The following is an 18,517-nucleotide window of genomic DNA, read 5'->3' as shown; positions in this document are numbered from 1 at the left end:
TTATCGTCATTGACACTTTTATCCGTTTAAGATCTAGCGTGCTAAGTATTTTACACGTAAATCCCACTTAATCAAAACAACGTAGCAAGTTAGATGTCATGGACAGGATTACGGCTCCCTGAAGGTCCAAAGGCTCAAGGTCTCTTCAAGATCTAGTTGCCATTAGTGTTAGGGGCGGGGAACTACAGCTGGCGTCTTGCTACAAAGCCCGAGCTCATTTCTCTGCACTGGGCTGCTGTGAGAAGGCAATTTTAAGGGATGGTACGATGTGGAAGCCTGAGGTTAAGAAAAGAGTGAGTTAAGCCCTTGGTTAACCAGGGTTGAATAACATCTTCATGTTTGTGAAAATCACTTCCTTTCAGCATGGTAAAGGGGAGAGGAGAGACGCAGTGCCGCACTCCGGGCTTCTGCCGGGCTGAGGTCAGACGTCGGGGCCGGCTCCCGGGCGCAGGGCTTCCGCGCGTGGCGTGGGCTCTGCTGGGCGCTCCGCAAGCCGGCCCGCTGCCGGGGCCCGAGCCGCCTCCAAGCCCACGCGCCCTCGGCCCGCCGCGTCCCGGGGCGCAGCTCTCAGGACGCAGGCCCTCGGGGGGGCGTGCAGCACCCGACGAGCAGCTCCTCCTCCCCACCTTGGGCACCGAGGCTGGAAGGCTCCCCACCTGGGCCGCAGCCGCCAGTCCTTTCGAGCGGTCTTGACCCTGAAACCGAAGAGTCGGCTTCTCTGATTGGCTTAGAGCACAAACGCAGGCGAGCGGTGCCTGAGACCCGCTCTTTGATTGGACTTTAAACGAACAGCAGAGCACGAAATAAAGAGGCCTTCCGTCATTGGGCCACTGTGTGAATCTCCTTTTAGCTTCTCCGCTGACTGAACAAGCGTCTCAGGATCTTCGTCATGAGTCTTAAATCTGGGCCTGTCAGTTCGGCCCAGCGTTACTCCTCTCCAGGCGAGGCATGGAGTTTACAGAGTTCAACCAATCACATAACGCCGAGATCAGGTTGCCAGGCAGGTTATGCTAATGAGGCCCCGCCTTTTATGCAGCTCCCACTCTGCGGCGGGAAGAACCACCTGGAGGTGGCGGGGGGGGTTTGATTTCCATCACCCCTAGGGAGAGAGGATCGGGGACCCGCTGATCTTCCAGCTCCCCTCACCCAACATCGTGTAAGTACCTAAAGGATTAAGGGAACCGGATAAGCCAGCGTCCAGAGTACCCCATCGACTGGGAGGGTGTTTCGTCTTTGCTTAGTCCCACCCAAAATGGCGCCAAGCTCTTTCCGCGTCTCAGAGCCCGGCCGGGGCCAACCGACCGCGGACCCGGGTTGGGGGGGGACTTGATGGTGGTGGTGGGGGAGAAATCCCGGCGGCACCGCCCGATGGTACAGTCCAGTCGGGGCTGGGACGAGGCACCTCACTCGGGGTGGGGGGTCAAACCATCTGCACCTTCCAAGGGGAAAGGGGCAAAATCCCTAAAGGAACCCCTGCTGGCGCTGCGTTCAGCCATGGCTCCGGCGCCTCTTCGCCCTGCCTTCCCTGCGCGCAGCCTCCCCCCTGCGACCCCCGAGCGGCTCGCACGCTCCGCCGGCCGCGCGCACCTCTCCTCCCCTGCCCGCGTTGGTTGGGCCGGGACGGCAGTTGGGCGCCCTGCGCGCTCCTGCGGCAGCGGTTGGGCGGGCGCTCGGGGTGCGGCGGGCCGTCTTGGCCAGCGGGCGCGGGGGCGGCGGCGGGGCCCGGAGCTCGGGGACGGCGGGCTCCGTGGACTAGGCGCCCTGCTTTGTCTCGGGAGGCCGCGCCACCGTCCTGCCATTGATTGCTGGTTCCCCGTCCCTTACGCACAAGTTGGCGTCCCGGGACCCGGCGAGGCCCCGCTCGGAGGGCGTGGGGGTGGCCCGTGTGGGTCAGTCGTGGTGCACGGTGTCCGCTGTGGGCAGGGCGCAGGCCGAGGTCCACTTGCGCTCGGGGTCGAGTGCAGAGGCGCGAGCCCGAGGCCTTTGGGGAGCGGGTTGGTGGTGCACGGTTGGCAGCCGAGGGTCAGCTTTCCTTAAGCACTTTAGCCCATGACCACGAATTAGGTCCTCCACTAAGTAAAGTGTACGCAGCGCTTTGGAATAGTGGGTGCGTACGTGCTTAGCCTTGCTTGGCGGATTGGTTGGGTTTCGATCCATTTTCAATCGATGTTTGTGTAGGTCTAAGCACAAAGCGGGCTGGTTTGGGGTCTGCAGTCGAGGGTTCGGCGTGTGAGGAGTCCCGCCCAGCGCGGCCCTGTGCCATCTGCGCCGAAGCCCGTTCAAATCTTGCCTGGCTAATCGTCCCCAAAAGTTCTTTGAACTCAAAACCACTTAACGTTCATTAAAAACAAAATCACTCGTGACGCTTTGCGGCCTCTGCTTCAGACCCGCTCCTTTTTTTCTCTCTCCACCTTTTGCTGGAAGCTCTTTGAGGGCAGGAAGGTACATTGCGTGTTTTTGGTATCCTTCCCTCCACTCCACCCACAGCACCGCAGCTTGAGGAACCGTACTTACATGATGCTCTAGAATTGAAAAAGCAAAATTAAAAAAAAAAAAGAAAAATTGGTTGGGGCAAAGCCATGCTTCAAGCAGTGCTGATGCAATCTGATATGTTTACAAAGTGACTTCTGGATTTACTTTTTAAATGAAGTGAAATTGACAAAGTGAACCGTTTTAAAGAGAACAATTTAGTGATAGATGCGCATTTTAAAATTTTGGAGCAAGACTTTTTTCCCACCTGTGGCTCTTCCTCATTTTGTTCCTTGAGCACCACTCCTGGCTCTGCTCTTTTGTTTTGCAAGGGCGCTAAACCGCTGTCTTTTTCTAAATAAGCCATTTTTAGTTTTCTAGTGTTTTGCGGCATGCTCCACCACGCGTTAATCTGTGCAGTGTACTGTATATGTGAGCACGTATCGAGCATGATACATATCGAGCATGTATTACAGATAAGGCAAAGCCCATGTCTTCAAGGGCCCTCAGTGCTTTTCAATAAGAGATTATGATGGTATAAGGGATAGTGTTATCAATCCAGCGTAATCCTAAATTGGTTGGCACTGCCTCAATTGCCACTTGTCTGAATTTATTTTTTTCTTCTAGTTTTAACAGTAGTACATGATCATTGTAAAAGACATAGAAAATATAGAACAGTATAAAAAGTAAAAATTAGCTGAAGTACAATTACCAGAGATAATTTCTACTGATATTTTGGTATGCTTCAAATCTTTTCTGTGTGTGCATATAAACATTTTTACAAACTTGGCACATGATATGTGGTTTTCACATCTAGGTTTTTTGTTTTTTTGTTTTTTTAATGTAAATAGGTACCTAATGACGTCACTGATGATTTTCCATTTTCAGTAGTTTTCCCCGTTACTTGAAGGGGGCATTGTGAAATCCTCTGCACTAAAGGAATTATGAAATTTGATTCATTCTGTTTTTCACAAGCAGAATTTATTGATTACTGTTTAAATTTATCATAGGTAACCTAATGGGATAGGTTTCTGAGTAACAAGCAGAACTGTTCCAAGAGTTGAGAAATACTGAACTGTAATTTTGGTTTCCTTAATAATTTTACATTTTAAGCACTGGTGAACACATGGTAACTGCATAATTTCATTTGGTGCAAATGATAAACTGTTAAACACCCTGTCATTACAATGTTGGAATTGTTTAGCCAGAGTTTGTTTTAAAATAGAATGCTGATGTACTTTGACCTATTGCCACTAAAATACACAGTCTTCCCCCACCCACCTCTGTCCCAGAGAGTGTAGACACACCCTGTCCAACCTTTTGTGTGGTTTTCACAAGCAGAATTTATTGGTTAAACAATAAATTTATTGTTTAAATTTATCATAGGTGCTTTAATAGATTAGCAAATGAGCATTTGGTCTCTTGTCTAGAAGGAGCCGGTGAGTTAAGAAAAGGGAAGTGTTTTACTACAACCAAATCTTTGCAGAATGGTCCCACTGGATTCTCCAGTGGTAGTGGGTAGGGGCAGGAAGGTGAGGGGGGAGCTTTTTCTGACTTTATTATATTGGTCATTCTCTGTTGAAGCCTTCCTCTCCCTCTCTGGCCTTATACTGTTTACATGAATTACTGCTAAAGGGTGTCTGGCCTCCTTCCTTTTTGTATTCTCAAAGTTATAAGCCTAGTTCAGGACTTATGTGGACTTGGTGCCTTTCCAGTTTATTTCCTTGCAGCCCTACTGTGACACTGATATTTTACTATTAGTCCTGAAACATTATTTCCACTCCCTTTCCAAAGTCCTTCAGTGGCTTTGGGCTTCCCATTGCCTAGACCTGTGTAGATTTTAAATGTTCAGGTTGTGGAAAGCAGCTGAAAGTAGGTTCTTTTTGGATAACTTTGAAATATTTTAAAGAATTGGGGTTGAGGAAACGGAGAGGGAGGTGGGAGGCTATAGATTACACCAAGTCACAATTATAGCAAGACTAGTTAAAAATGTGATGAAAACACTCATTATAAAATTATAAAATCAGTAATGTGCAACGCTTTAAGAACTCCAAACATATAGATTGCTATTGGGAAAATAGTCTATTATTGTTTGTTATCCATTTCTTAGGTGAACTCATTTATTTCAGCGTCAGAACATTGGAGCTAAATGCTCGCTTTTTTTAATCCACATCCTTCACTCTCACGGTCTGGCTCTCATGGTCTGGCCTGTTTCCTGCTGTCCCTCAGATCTGTGCTGTCCGGTATGGTTACCAGTAGCCACATATGGCAGTGAAGCACTTGAAATATGGCTAGTGCTGTGAGTGTGAAATGCATGCCAGATTTTGAGATTTGGTATGAAAAAAATGAAATATTTCAATATCTAAAATATTGATTACACGTTGAAATGATATGTCACATATCCCATGTTAAATAAAATCCATTACTGCAATTAATTTTGCCTGTTTCTACTTTTAACAAATGTGGCTGCTGGAAGATTTAAAATTATGTATATGGGTTGCATGCGTGGCTTGCCTGATTTGTTCACTGAACAGCTGCCTTAGGCTTAGTCTCATGGGGGGCAGTGCTCCCAAGCGGCAGTAAGTCATCATACAGTGTATTATCTTTTTGTTTCTATAGTTTCAGCCAATAGATACTGCTTATATGTAGATGTGTCTGATTTCTTTTAGTGCTTATGATAGCTCTCACAGAAGCATTATTATTCTTTTGAAGAATACCTTAATCTCAAAACCATTTCCAGGTAATCGAGTTAAGTGTTACTGAATAAATATATTCAATTAATCATTTGAACTTAAAATAATGAAATGACATGTTAAGCACATAATCCATTAAAAAAAAAGTTGAGCTAAGCATAATCAGCTGAATTTTCCCCAGCTTGGTCTGCCACTTACTCACTGATTTTTACAATATACTGTTTTTTTCAGAGATTTAAGAAATATTTCTGGGAGAAACTTGAAATTGAAAAAATCAAGCTCATAATTTTTTTTTCTCCTGTGATTAAAGAAAAGGCCACAATAGTTTGCTTCTAAGTGTGGAACACTTTGGACCAGCTCATGGGACAACTATCCTTTTAAGCACAAAGAATCATAACCTACAGATAAAATCATATTCTTTTTATACCTATATTTGAAAACATTGACCGTTTTGCCCTTACGTACCTTTGTGGATGTGTTTCTTTTTACTACCCTGTATGGGGGTTTGATACGGTGTCAAATTTAACAGTATGGGCTCTGGGGGCAAAGGAACCTCGATTTAGAGCTCAGCTTTATTGGCTGGCTGTGATCTTGGGCCCATTAGTTAACTTCTGTAAGCCTTAGTTTCTTTATCAAATTATTAACCTAGTTTCTTAATTATTAATGGGGATAATAATAGTAGCAACCTCGAAGACTCTATGTGAGAATGCCTGTTACCACTGTCAGCAGTGGTATAAATGGCTCAGAAACTGTTTACTGATTTTGGATCTTCTGCTTCAGCCAAACCAGTCTTCTCACTGTCCCTACAATTCTGGGGTTTTCCTTCATGTTTTCACACCTTCATTTCTCAAATGGAATGTTTGTTCCTTTCTGCCCACTTCTCCCTCCTTCCCCAGTTCTGCCCACCAAAATCCCATCCATCCTTCTAGAGCAGTGGTCAGTAAACTTTTTTTGGTAAAGAACCAGATAATAGGGACTTCCCTGGCGGTCCAGTGGTTAAGACTCAGCACTCCCAATGCAGGGGGCATGGGTTTGATCCCTGGTCAGGGAACTAAGATCCCTCATGCTGCACTTCAAGGCCCCTCCCCCCCCCCAAAAAAAAACCAAAAACCAAAAAACAAACAAACCAAAAAACCAGATAGTAAACATTTTCAGCTTTGTGGGCCAGATGGTCCCGGAAGCAACTACTCTCCGCCCCTGGTGTGAAAGCATGGCCATGTTCCAATTAAACTTTATTTATGGACCCTGAAATTTGAAGTAATATAATTTCCATGTGTCACAAAATATTCTTCTTTTGTCTTTTCAACCATTTAAAAATGTAAAACCATTCTTAGTTCACAGGCCATACAGACAAACAGGTGTGGGTCTGCCCTGCCCTGGAGCCAGGTGAAAGCCGAGGTGGGGAGGGAGGCGGAACATCTTACCTGAAAGGGATCCCTCTTGTCTCTGAATGCCCTACAGGATATTTGTACTGCTTTGTAATAATTGTAACATTTATTGAGTGCTTAATTAGTATCGCATAGCAACTATTTGTGTTTATTTCTTGCTTCCTAAACATATTGTAAATTCCTAGAAGCTTTGGATGTTTTTTAGTCCCCTCATATAGAATGCAGTACAAAAGTGCCTTTTACTTATTGGGCTCTAAAATGTTTGGAGGAATAAAGGAGTGAATACAATGAACATAAGACATTAAAGTGAGCTCTGGAATTTTCCTCCCTTTTCTTCAAAATTCTTATTTTTGGACGCAAATCTCACCATTTTGTTGGCATTGCTTGAAGATTTTGAGGCCAATCCATTAGGGATTATTTTCAGTCTTGCCACAAACCATGATTATAGGCAACCTTATTATCATGTTCTTCTGATAGAGGAAAACTATAATCCTTTGCCTAATTATTGCTTTGTGTTTGACTGACTTTTTAAGTGTCCTTTCTGAGACACCTGTTTACATTGAATCCTTACTGTGAGACAGTGACAGAACGGTGTTGTAACTACTTTACAAATGAGAAAAAGGAGGCAGTTTAGTGAATGATGTGAGTGGCGGTAGCAGGGTGTGTGGGTCCTCAGTCCCAGGCAGTGGTATGTATCTTCCTGAGATTTCAGCCTCTTACTCATCATTTATTCATCATCTCTTTTATTCTTTTTCTCTTGAAGTTGATGAATTGAAAGTATTCTGGGGAATTCCCTGGCGGTCCAGTGGTTAGGACTCGGTGCTCTCGCTGCCGAGGGCCTGGGTTCGATCCCTGATCAGGGAGCTAAGGTCCCACAAGCCGTGCAGTACGGCCAAAAAAAAAAAAAAAAGTATTCTGGATTTCCAGTACTTCATAATTTGATAAATACAAGGACTAATAGATGTTTAGGACTTGTTTATGTGACACACAAGTTTTCTCAAGTATGTTAAACCCTCTGAAGTGAGATATGACATAACCACAAAACAATAATTCTAGAATTAAAACTAAATTATGGAGCAGTAATTGTGCTTTGATGAACTTTGTTTCATTTAAAAATTTTAAGAAAGTTGATATTCATATTTATATATACTTTTCCCAAACCTTAGGAATCTCATCAAAAAATTATATCTTTTTATACATCATTTAAAAATCATATCTTTTTTTCTGATTTGTGGTTTTTCAACAGTTATAAACTGTAGGAGAAATATTTTAATTCTAACAAAATATGTATAAGACCTTTCCAGAAAAAATTCTGAAACTTTATTGAGTGAGTCCAAATAAACTCTAAATAATTGGAGTGACCCTGGTTTGAGGATTGGAAGGTTTAATATTGTAAGGCATTGATTCTTTGGAAACTGACTTATGGATTTAATGTAATCCCAGCAAATTGAAAAAAACTAGACAAGCTGATGAAATTTTTGCCAAGGCCCAAGAAAAGGCAAGACACTCTTGACAAAGAAAAAGAAGTTGGAAACACTTCTGTTCCAGAGATCAAGAAGAGCTAAATAATTAAGACAGTGTGATCCTGGCACCGGGATAGAGCAGTAGACCAACTGAACACCTCAAGGAGTCTGGAAACAGTCTCACACACATTCAGACACTTGATTTATGACCCAGGAAGCATGGCAAATAAAAGGCCAAACAGTACAACTTTTAGAAGTTGACATAGGAGAATATGTTCATGACCTCTGTCTCAAAAAGGGTTTTTTGTTTTAGATGTTTTTTATTTAAGATGTTACCTGCACTAACGGAAAAATGGGCAAAAGTCTAGAACAGGCACTTCAGAAAAGGAGAAATCCAGATGTCTAATAAACATATAAGAAGGTGTTCAACCTTGTTAATAATCAAGGAAATGCAAATTACAGCCACAGTGCCATGTTACTTTGAGCCTAAATTCAAGCTGGCAAACGTGTACCTGACTTAAAGTCGGCAATACCAAGTCCCAAAGCTTTTGAGCAATAGGACAGTCATACGTGGCTGGTAGGAATAGAAACTGGTATGACTACTTAGGAAAACCGTTTGGCATTACCTAGAAAGTCAAAGACATGCAGACACCAAAGCCCAGCGATTCCACTATTAGAGAAGTTGATACACATGAGAGAACCAGGAAGAATATTTGGGGTAATTAATTTTCCTGATATGAGTTGATTCAGTTCATATTTGAGGGCTGCTATGTTCTATACACAGGTAGCTTTATTTTGGCACAAGGGTAAATAAATTACTTATATTTTTTCCCCTCTCTGCTGGGTATTTTTAATAATATCTAGTGTGTTCTTCATTTCCTAAAACAATGCTGGGCACAGAATAGGCATATAATAAATACTGTTGTGTTTTAAAAAATTATCATTTCAATTTTTATAGTGGGTACCCTTCACTATAGCTTTGTAGTTACCTTAACTCTGGCTATTGACTAATTTGCTCAATTAAATCTGTTTGCGGGTTTGGTAAATTACAACCTCCCCTGGTTCCTTTGAGATCCAGCCTGGCCTACTGATTGCATCATCTGGTGGGAGTCCGAGGAGACAGCACAGTGGAGCCATGCTTGGGTTCTGGCAGCTTTGCTGGGAGGAAAGCTGTGCAGCAGAGAAGGGAAAAGATGTCTAAGCTCTGTAGTGAAAGGGATCTGGGTTCAAATCCCACTTACCAGCGCTATGGCCTTGGACAAGTAGTAATTTTTGGTTGTTGTGAGGATTAAGTGAAATTGAGTATTTAATAAGCCACAATGCCTGGCTTATGATGGGAACTCAGTAAATGGCAATAACCATAATTATTACTATGCCAGTAGTTGTTTGCTTAAGTAACATTGAATTTCCACAGTATGTGTTTTCAATCAGTTGAACTATGAATATGCTGATTTTTAAAATAAAGAGCTGCATCTGTTAGGGGATTCTAATTTTGTGGTCTTGGACTTCCCTGGTGGCGCAGTGGTTAAGAATCCGCCTGCCAATGCAGGGCACATGGGTTTGATCCCTGGTCCGGGAAGATCCCACATGCCGCGGAGCAGCTAAGCCCATGCACCACAACTACTGAACCTGCGCTCTAGAGCCCGTGAGCCACAACTACTGAGCCCATGTGCCACAACTACGGAAGCCCACGCACCTACAGCCCGTGCTCCACAACGAGAGAAGCCACTGCAATGAGAAGCCCGCGCACTGCAACGAAGAGTAGCCCCCGCTCTCCGCAACTAGAGAAAGCCCGGGCGCAGCAACAAACACCCAACACAGCCAAAAATAAATAAATAAAATAAATAAATTTATTTAAAAAAAAACAAAAAAATGTCCTGGCTTGTAGAAGACACCTCTGAATACCAGGCCAGTGGTGGATGCTGGCTTTTTATAGTAGTTTTTTTAAGATGGACGAGGTTGAAATTAGATTATAATGTTAATTATATGCCATTAATATAGAGTTTTTATGAAGGCAATAACTGCCTCACTATGTCATCTGTCTGGGCTCACCATCTTGTTAATTAAATGTTTATTTTTGACCATTCTGTGTTTCATATTTAACTTTGCAAACAAGGGACTGAGGTTGAGGAATGAGAATTTGAAAATGAACAGAAGATGAGGCCCATATTACCTGTTCACAGGGGGACTGAATTGGATACAAAGGGAATTACTTCAAACCAGTGTCACTTTGCTTCTTAGTCCTGGGGCAGAGCCATGGTCCAGTATGTTTGAACAAAAGGCTGTGCCTGTTTCAGGAGTTGAGGTAGAGTGAACGAGTAGTTACACTGTCTTCTCTTGTATTATATCCAAAATGTTAAATTATGAAAATTGTGCCCTAGAATAGTTTCTTCTAAGCAATTTTAATATTCTTTTTTTCCAGTTAAAACATTTTAAAGCACTTGAATTTATTGAGGAAACAGCTTAGTACTTGAGATTATGCCTCTTAACATTATCTAGTATTTTATCCTAACCTGGATTTGTGATTGTCGAGTCATAGTTACCACCCAGAACCCTCTGTAAGAAAGGCTTTCAGGGCCCCAGAAGACCCACCTGCAAGTCTCCTATTTAGTTACTGCAACTGCTAATTCAACAAAGAGCTTGCGATATGTGGACCAGATAGCTTTCTGTGTATAGGTGCGCCCGGGCCAGAGATTGTATTTGTACCCTTGCCAGTTCTCTTGCGAATAAATGCTACTGTTGAGAAAGGGAGCTGGAAGGATTGTGCTCAGAGCTATGCCATCCATTATCTGTAGTCAGAAAACATGGATGCTCAATATTATTTGATGAGTCATTTGTATTAATCTTTCAGTCTTCAGATGTTCCCCATAAATCCATATTTGCATACAAAGCTTATTTCCAATATTCCCGGTAAGTGCATGGAATGGATTTGCTTGTTATCATGTGGTGAAGGGAAGCTGGAAAATCAAATGTGCATGAGAGTAATCTGCTTGGCAAGGAAGACCGCCTGAACTAACAACCACACAGCCTTTTCCGAATTCTAAGACATTCACACCACAAACATATTAGAGAAGCTGCTAACTTGCATATTTTGAAGAGAGGTGTAAGGATTCTTGCTAAATGTTTGCTTAGTAACAAAAAAAATCTCTTTTTTAGAAGGTGACTTTGAGCACTAAAGGTCTATGAATAGCTATTAATATCATGAAGTTGGAATAAGAATTCAGAGCTCTAATCTTTGCCCAGTGCTTCCAGAAGGCAGTTCTTGGCCTCAGTATAATCAGTCCTTCATGTTACTTCTAGAATGATCTTCCAAAAGGTGTTATTGCCATGATAAAATATTTTTCTTCCCTTGCTGTGCAAGAGTTAGCCAGCTCTGGTTGACTTCAGAATCATCTGGAGAGGTTTATAAACAAAGCTTCCTGGTCTTCCCTTCTACCTTTGCGATTGAGAGAATCCAGAATTTCAGGGGTGAGACTCTGGAACTTGTCTTTTTGCCTAGGTCCTTAGGTGAATCTGATAAAACCAGTGTATAAACTTCGGGAATTGTAATTCTTCAACTTGAAGTCTTTTGCGGGTCCGTCCTAACTATGGTTTGAGGCTTTTCTCTCTTATACTTACAGTCCCTGAGCATATCCTCAACTTCTCTTGCCTCTGGAACTTTCTCAAGCTGCTCTCATCAGAAATGCCCTTACGTTTGCTCCAGTAGCAAGTATTATTCTCTCTCTTTCTCTCTGTATCTATCTCCCTATATAGAAAGGTTCTTGATGTTTATTGCCAATTTGTTTCCTAGAAGGTTTGCATTGATTTAAATGCCCATCTTTTTTTCTTAAAAAAACCCCAACAGCTTAATTGAGATATAATTCACGTACCATACAATTCACTCAGGTAAAGCATACAATTCAGTGGCTTTAGCCTAATCACAGTTATACAACTATCACCACAATCCATTTTAAAATATTTTCATAATTCCATAAGGAACTCCACCTCTTAGCCATCACCCCTTAATTCCTCATTTCATCCCAACCCCTGGGCAACCACTTATCCACTTTCTATCTCTGTTGATTTGTCTTTTCTGCATATTTCATATAAATGGAATCATTCAATGTATGGTCCTTTGTGACCAGTTTCTTTCACTTAACAGAGTTTTAAAGGTTCATTCTTATTGTAGCATGTATCCGTATTTCATTTCTTTTTTTTTTTTTTTTTTTTGCTGAGTAATATTCCATTATATGAATGCACCATATTTTATCTCTCTGTTCCTCAGTTGATGAATGTTTAGGTTGTTTCCACTTTATGGCTATTATGAATAATGCTGCTATGAATGTTCGTGTCCAAGTTTTTATGTGGACTTATGTTTTTATTTCCCTTGGGTTTATTATATCTTGGTGACAAATCTCTGGGTCATTTGGTAACTCTACGTTTAGCCTTTAGAAATTGCCAGACTGTTTTCCATAGTGGCTGCAGCATTTTACATTCTTACCCAGCAGTATATGAGGGTTCCAGTTTTTCTGCTTACTCACCAACACTTGCTATTATCTGTTGCTATCTCAGAATTTTGAATGAAATTGAGAAGATTAAAGTATACTACAAAACTGAGCATAATAGAAACTAGGATATCATTAAAAAAAGGCAACTTTGTGTAGTTAGTGGGCATAAAAGATGTTGCCAGTGTTAAAGATATAGATTAATATTTTGCTGAAGTTGAGGGTACATAAGCTATGTTCAACTATAATTCTGAAGCTCCATATACTATAGATTTTCTTAGTCGGAAAAACCTTTCCTGTTAGTGGAGAGTTTACAGTCTGTATGATTTGAATTTCAAGAATGTTCCGCTTACACAACAGCAGGTGAAGAGCCAGAGGTGCTTAACCCTAGGAATGAACATGCATTGTTAAGGTGTATTAATAATTAGTATCAGTAACCAGGACAACCACAACCATGAACGTCTGCTAGTGTTTCCCAAGTGCCGGGTATGGTGTTTTGTTTCACTGATTTCATGGTTTCACATTATTATTTCATAGTTCTACCTTAGCAAGTGGATCTCTCGTTGTCGTTCCTATTCTATAGATGAGGGAGTTAAGGCTTGGGAAGTGAGGTGACTTGTCTCTGGTCATGTAGTGAGTGGATGGTGGCGAAGATCGTGAACCCAGGCCATCTGACTCTGGAGCTCTGTTCATGCCGCCATGCTAGAGATGGGGGAAGGGGACGTGGGGTGGTAGTAGGCTAGCGGAGGGTCCTGGTAAGGCACCAGGAATTGTGTAAGGACTGACCATGGCTCTACATGAGGGAAGACTGTCCAGGTGTGATTTCCGACAGTTCTGATGGTCACCCCTGAACCTCTGTCCATCCTGCCAACTAAAGCAGGTTGGAGGCCCCAGGGGAGGGGAGAGATGTACATTCTAGTCCCTAAACTGCCCTACCACCAGCCTTGGCTGTGCTACCTTGAGCCTGGGTTTATCCACTGTGAGGTTGGCTCCTCTTAATATCTGACCTACTGTGACAGTGCTGTCATGGGCATGACACAGGTCATGGATACAGAAACTTCAGAAATTCTACAGTCAGACGTCAAGATCTGTTCCTTGGGTTGTAATAAGTGGACTTCTCAGAGAATTTCTTTTAATACCATATTTGGCCCAGTGTACTCTGTGTTTATAAGGACTGATTTTGATTTGGGGAGCAGCTGAGTTCCATGCACCTTTGCAGTCTTATAGTCGGTGTGGGTTCAAGTTCCCTCAGAATATTCGGATTTGCTAGTTTATGGTACTAGATAATGTCTTGAGGAATGTGCTTTTTCCCCCTCCATGTTTTTTTCTTTCCAGCTCATTAAAGTTCAGTTATAAACATTGATATCGTACATATACTTAATTTCTTAACTGTGGAAGTAGTTGTGCACCATCATTTTAATGCTGACACATTTTTTTATTTATGGGCATTCATCCTAAGAGTGTTTTTGTTAAGAAAGCGGTTCCCTTCTAAGGCAGGAGACTGGACCATGCGTTCATCCCAGAAGCAGTTGTTGACCCTCTGCTGTCGGCCGGGTTCCAGGTGCTGAGGGCCCTGCGTTGTCCCACTGGGCGAGGGCGCTCTCGTGCAGCTGCGTTCCCCTGTGGTGGGTGGCAGGGGACACAGACGCACAAAATGCGTGCATCACTTAATTGATGGTACATGCTTTGCAGAGCATGAAAGGAGAGCAACATGGGGACGGGGAGCAGGAAAGGCCTGCTGAGGAGGTGACACTGACCCTGAAACCTGAATGGGGAGGAGGAGGTGGCCATCGGAAATGCTGGCCAGAGCATCCAGGTGGAGCCGCTGCAAAAGCCCTGAAGGCTGGCCTCAGCCCGGGGAGTGTGTAAAGCTAGAAGGAGGAGAGGTCTGCCAGCGCAGCCTTTAGAGGTCGGGCCAGCAAGTGAGCTCGTGAAGGAGGTGCCGTAGAGGTGGGAGGAAACCAGCACAGTTTAGCGTTAGGAGGTGGAGAGAAGAGCTCAAGGAGGGTGTGAATGTTCCGGAGGTCAAGGGAGCTGAGAACCTGGAGGGAACCTGGGGTTTGGCTGTAGACTTTTAAAAGGTGCAGCCTTGCGGCGGGGCAGGGTGGTGTGTCGGCAAGGGTGGGAGCCCAACTGGGGAGGGAATGTGGGGTGAGGAAGTGGAGGTGGACCAGACAGCTCTTTAATGTGTGTGAGAACAGCAGAGAGAAGTAGGTGAGCAGAGAGATGGGCCCAAGGGAAAGGTTTTTTTTACTGTAAACATTTTATTGAAATATAACACGTTTAGAAGAGTGCACAGTAAAGATAGGAGATCCTGTGCGCATTTGCTGATGTGAGCGTCCGGTAGGGAGGGAGCACTGACGCTGCAGAGGGGTGGGTGTGGGGACGCGGGCGCAGCGGAGCAGCCCCTGAGGGGACCGGACAGACAGGCTGCCCAGCAGCCCGGGTGGAGAGCCCTGGGCTTGGGTCAGACTGGGGACGTTTCCTCCATTGCAGTGTATGAAGAAGGAATATTTAATTTCAAAGTTGGAAGAATCACATTTTAATAACAACACAATATTTTTAGATATTGCCTATATTCCGAAGCTTTCTCATTGCTTTTCTGCTCCTTGATAAAGCAATGACCTATTTAGTGATTCTGGGTGTATCTTGATTATACTTTGTCATATCAACTGTGTCATATGACAGTTTTTTCTTACCAGGGTCCACCATTACTGGTGTCCACAAGTTCTCAGATTTTGATAAACACAGTCACAAGGTCAAAGGGGAAATGTTTTCACAGTCTCATACCCCTGGGATTGCCCTCAGTTTCCTACCAAGGCAGCCAGTTCTGAACGGTCAGACCCAGGAGGGAGGGGATGCTTATTGAAACGTGCCTGGATTTCTGCACCTGCTTTTCCCCCTGGAGCATTTTCTGATTCCCAGGAGGCTGGGAAGCTGGTTGGAAAGGGCTACTAAGAGACAAGAGAAGCAGGTAGTGCTTTAGGCTACTTTGTGGGGCTGGAGAGATAAGACATTCCAGGTGAAGGGCTGCGAAGGCTATCAGAACAGAGGGGCCAGGGTCCCAGAGGCCAGGAGGCAGCCTGAAGCCCGGCTCTGGTTTTCTCCTCAAGCTGTTTGTTGGCTAGGCTGTGCTGGCCAGGAGGCTAACAAGTCACGCCAAAAGCAGCTGAACAGCAGAGCGGGATTCTGGTAGTTTCACTTTGCTGGGAAGAAAAAAACTGGAATTCCGGGCCCACCAAGGAAGAGGCTCCCTAGGAAACACCTACCTAGAAATTTCCGTTTCCGCTCCCGGAAGGTCAAACCTAGGAGCAGACTCTGTCTTATAGGCCTGCAGAAACTGCCGACCAGCCTGGAGTCAGCTTGGTGGGGTGGAGGGCCCTTCTGCAGCCTGCCGGAGGATGGGCAGAGGCTGGAGGCCGGTGGAGGCAGATGGCCTCTCCCAAAGGTGCCACAAGGCTTCCAGATGCTGGTGGCTTTCTGTTCCTTGATCCACATGCATTTACTTTGTGAACATCCCTCAGGTCGGACACTAATGATCTGTGTGCTTCTCTGTAGGCCTGTGATACACCTCGGTTTGAGGTTTCCACCGGAAATCTTGTAAGAGCAGAATGGAAGACTCCTGATAGAGTCCTCTTTGGAATTGCCTTCGCATTTTACCAGCCAACCAGCGATTCTTTGTAAAAAGGAAAAGGCAAACATCAAGGTCTATCATTCTTTAGAACTCCCACTGGGTGCTGGCTCCTTTTGAATTCTCAAAGATATTAATGTAGAATTGTTAGGCTAAGACCCCCAGCATGTCCTTAGCCTAGGTTTTTCTTTTCTTTGAGTGAATGGTAAGAGTTCTTTTGAATGACTTGATGGGGTTCGAATGCATTGCTGACAAACTATTAAATGGGATGGGAGGATCAATCTTTGTTTTTTTTTTTGGTGCATGAAAAGTTCTTATCTGAACTAGGAAAATAAAGCCCGTGTTTCTTGGGTTGACACAAAGAAAGATTTGCTTGCATGCCTCTTTTGAGGCATGAAGAAAGGAGTGCCACAGCCCTGACTGGAAAAAATAACCTTCTTTCAAAGAAGAGAACCCTTAGTTGATAGTCTCTGAAGCCCTTTGTGTGCACAAGAAAAGTAGGAGGAATCATTGCCTAATGTGGAGATTTCTGTGGGAGAAGTGGAAGGCAAAGGGACACAAATGGAGAGGCAGAGATGGCCTAGGTGACCATCGCAGACCTGTTTGACACACCTCATTCCCCGCTTGCTGTTGTCATCCTGTGTTTTCTACTCTGTGTTTTTTTTAAAACCTTAGTTCAGCCCTCTTCTGGTTACACAGTGTTGTCCTTGTTTATGGCCAGAAACAAATTAGGAAAAGTTACTTAGGATATATTCTACAATAGTTTTTATTTTAATTTAATTTATTTATTTTTATTTTTGGGCTGCGCCGTGCGGCTTGCGGGATCTTCGTTCCCTGACCAGGGATTGAACCCGGGCCCCGGCAGTGACAGCACCGAGTCCTAACCCCTAGACCGCCAGGGAAGTCCCTCTACAATAGTTTTTAGACTGTAACAGATAGTTCAGTCTCATAATATTAAAAGTCCAGCTTACGCCGACACTTATCTGCCATTGTCCCCTGCTCACGACCCAGTTTCTGAAGGTTTTTTCTGGAGTTTTTTCCCCAGTGGCATAAAATTTTATCTGGAGTTTTTCTGCAGTCTTGTGCATTTCACTATTTGCTTCATTGCCAACATTTATAACAAATGTGAAATGTGAATGGCATCGGTAGAAATACCTGGAGGACCCCATTATGATCACTTCTTCATCCTTTATCTTTACCCTTAGACCTCTCTGCTTATACGGAAATATTCCAAATCCATAACTGCTTAATTAAGAACCCCTTTTTTATTTGGAACCTAGTCAAAAGTTTATTATTATAATTTTAACAATTTGTTGAAAGCCTTTCTGAAAGCCTTGTTCCCTGATTATTTATTTTCTCAGAAGCTTTAAGTTCCTTAGGTGTACTTCCCTTCACTGGAATTGTGCTTATTTTATTTCCTCGTGGAATTAAAAAATGATATTTTAGTCCTACTACTCCGCCCTCACTTGTAGGTTTCCAGGAGCTCTTTAGCTGGGGTCATAGTAGCCCCTTAAGATGGAATTGGGCTCCGACAAACGGAGGGACCTCAGGCCGACCAGACCCAGGACTGTGGGTGAGTCATCACCCTGTCTGTGGTCACTTCGTCCTTTGTGAACTGTAGGCCTGTCCTGTGCTAGCCCTCTCCCTGGCCCCCGGCTGGGGTGAAGCTCGAATGAACAGTGTCTGCCGGGGCGTGGGGCACCTTGGTGGGCAAGGAGAGGGTGTTGCTGATAGTTTTCACTTCTCATTTTCATTTTTTCTCAATGGAAATACTAATTTGTTGTGAATTTTTAAAATTGAGAAACTATGGGATGGATTCTTTGGGCTTCCCCTTTTCAGCAAGAATGGGGAATTTGTGTTGAAATCTGCATACGTCTGTTATTTGTCCATTGTTACTTCCTCTACCAGTTCCCGTTCACCATTTAGAACCAAGTTCAGTTTTTTTTCCCTTCTGAGTTCCCAAACTATTTCTTCCAGAAATCAATGAAATGTAAAATCTCAGCTTGCCATTCTAAATGAGTGAACATTGTGGAAGCCTTTTTTTCCACATTTAATTAATTAATTAATTAATTAACTGAGGTATGGTTGATTTACAATGTTGTATTAGTTTCTGGTGTACAGCACAGTGATTCAATCATGCATATATGTATCTAGTCTTTTTCATATTTTTTCCATTATAGGTTATTATAAGATATTGAATATAGTTCCCTGTGCTCTACAGTAGGACCTTGTTGTTTAGCCATTCTCTGTATAATAGTTTGCATCTGCTAATCCCAAACTCCCACTCCATCCCTTTCCCACCCCCCCTCCCCCTTGGTAACCACAAGTCTGTTCTCTAGTCCATGAGTCTGTTTCTGTTTCGTAGATAAGTTCATTTGTGTCATATTTT

General features: G+C 43.5%; 1 protein-coding gene across 1 annotated transcript in view; it reads left to right on the top strand.

Moving 5' to 3' along the window:
- The first annotated feature begins 884 nt into the window (after positions 1–884).
- The window catches only part of PRDM10 (PR/SET domain 10), an 86,130-nt gene continuing 68,497 nt past the window's right edge, over positions 885–18,517 (top strand). Inside the window, exon 1 of the mRNA XM_007183353.2 lies at positions 885–1,156. The gene's annotated coding sequence lies outside the window, so the exon portion shown is untranslated. The remainder of the gene's footprint in view (positions 1,157–18,517) is intronic.

The sequence above is a fragment of the Balaenoptera acutorostrata genome, chromosome 9 (assembly GCF_949987535.1).
Source record: "Balaenoptera acutorostrata chromosome 9, mBalAcu1.1, whole genome shotgun sequence".
NCBI lineage: Eukaryota > Metazoa > Chordata > Mammalia > Artiodactyla > Balaenopteridae > Balaenoptera > Balaenoptera acutorostrata.
The sequence above is the reverse complement of the archived record's forward strand: the minus strand, read 5'-3'. Positions and strand labels throughout refer to the sequence as shown.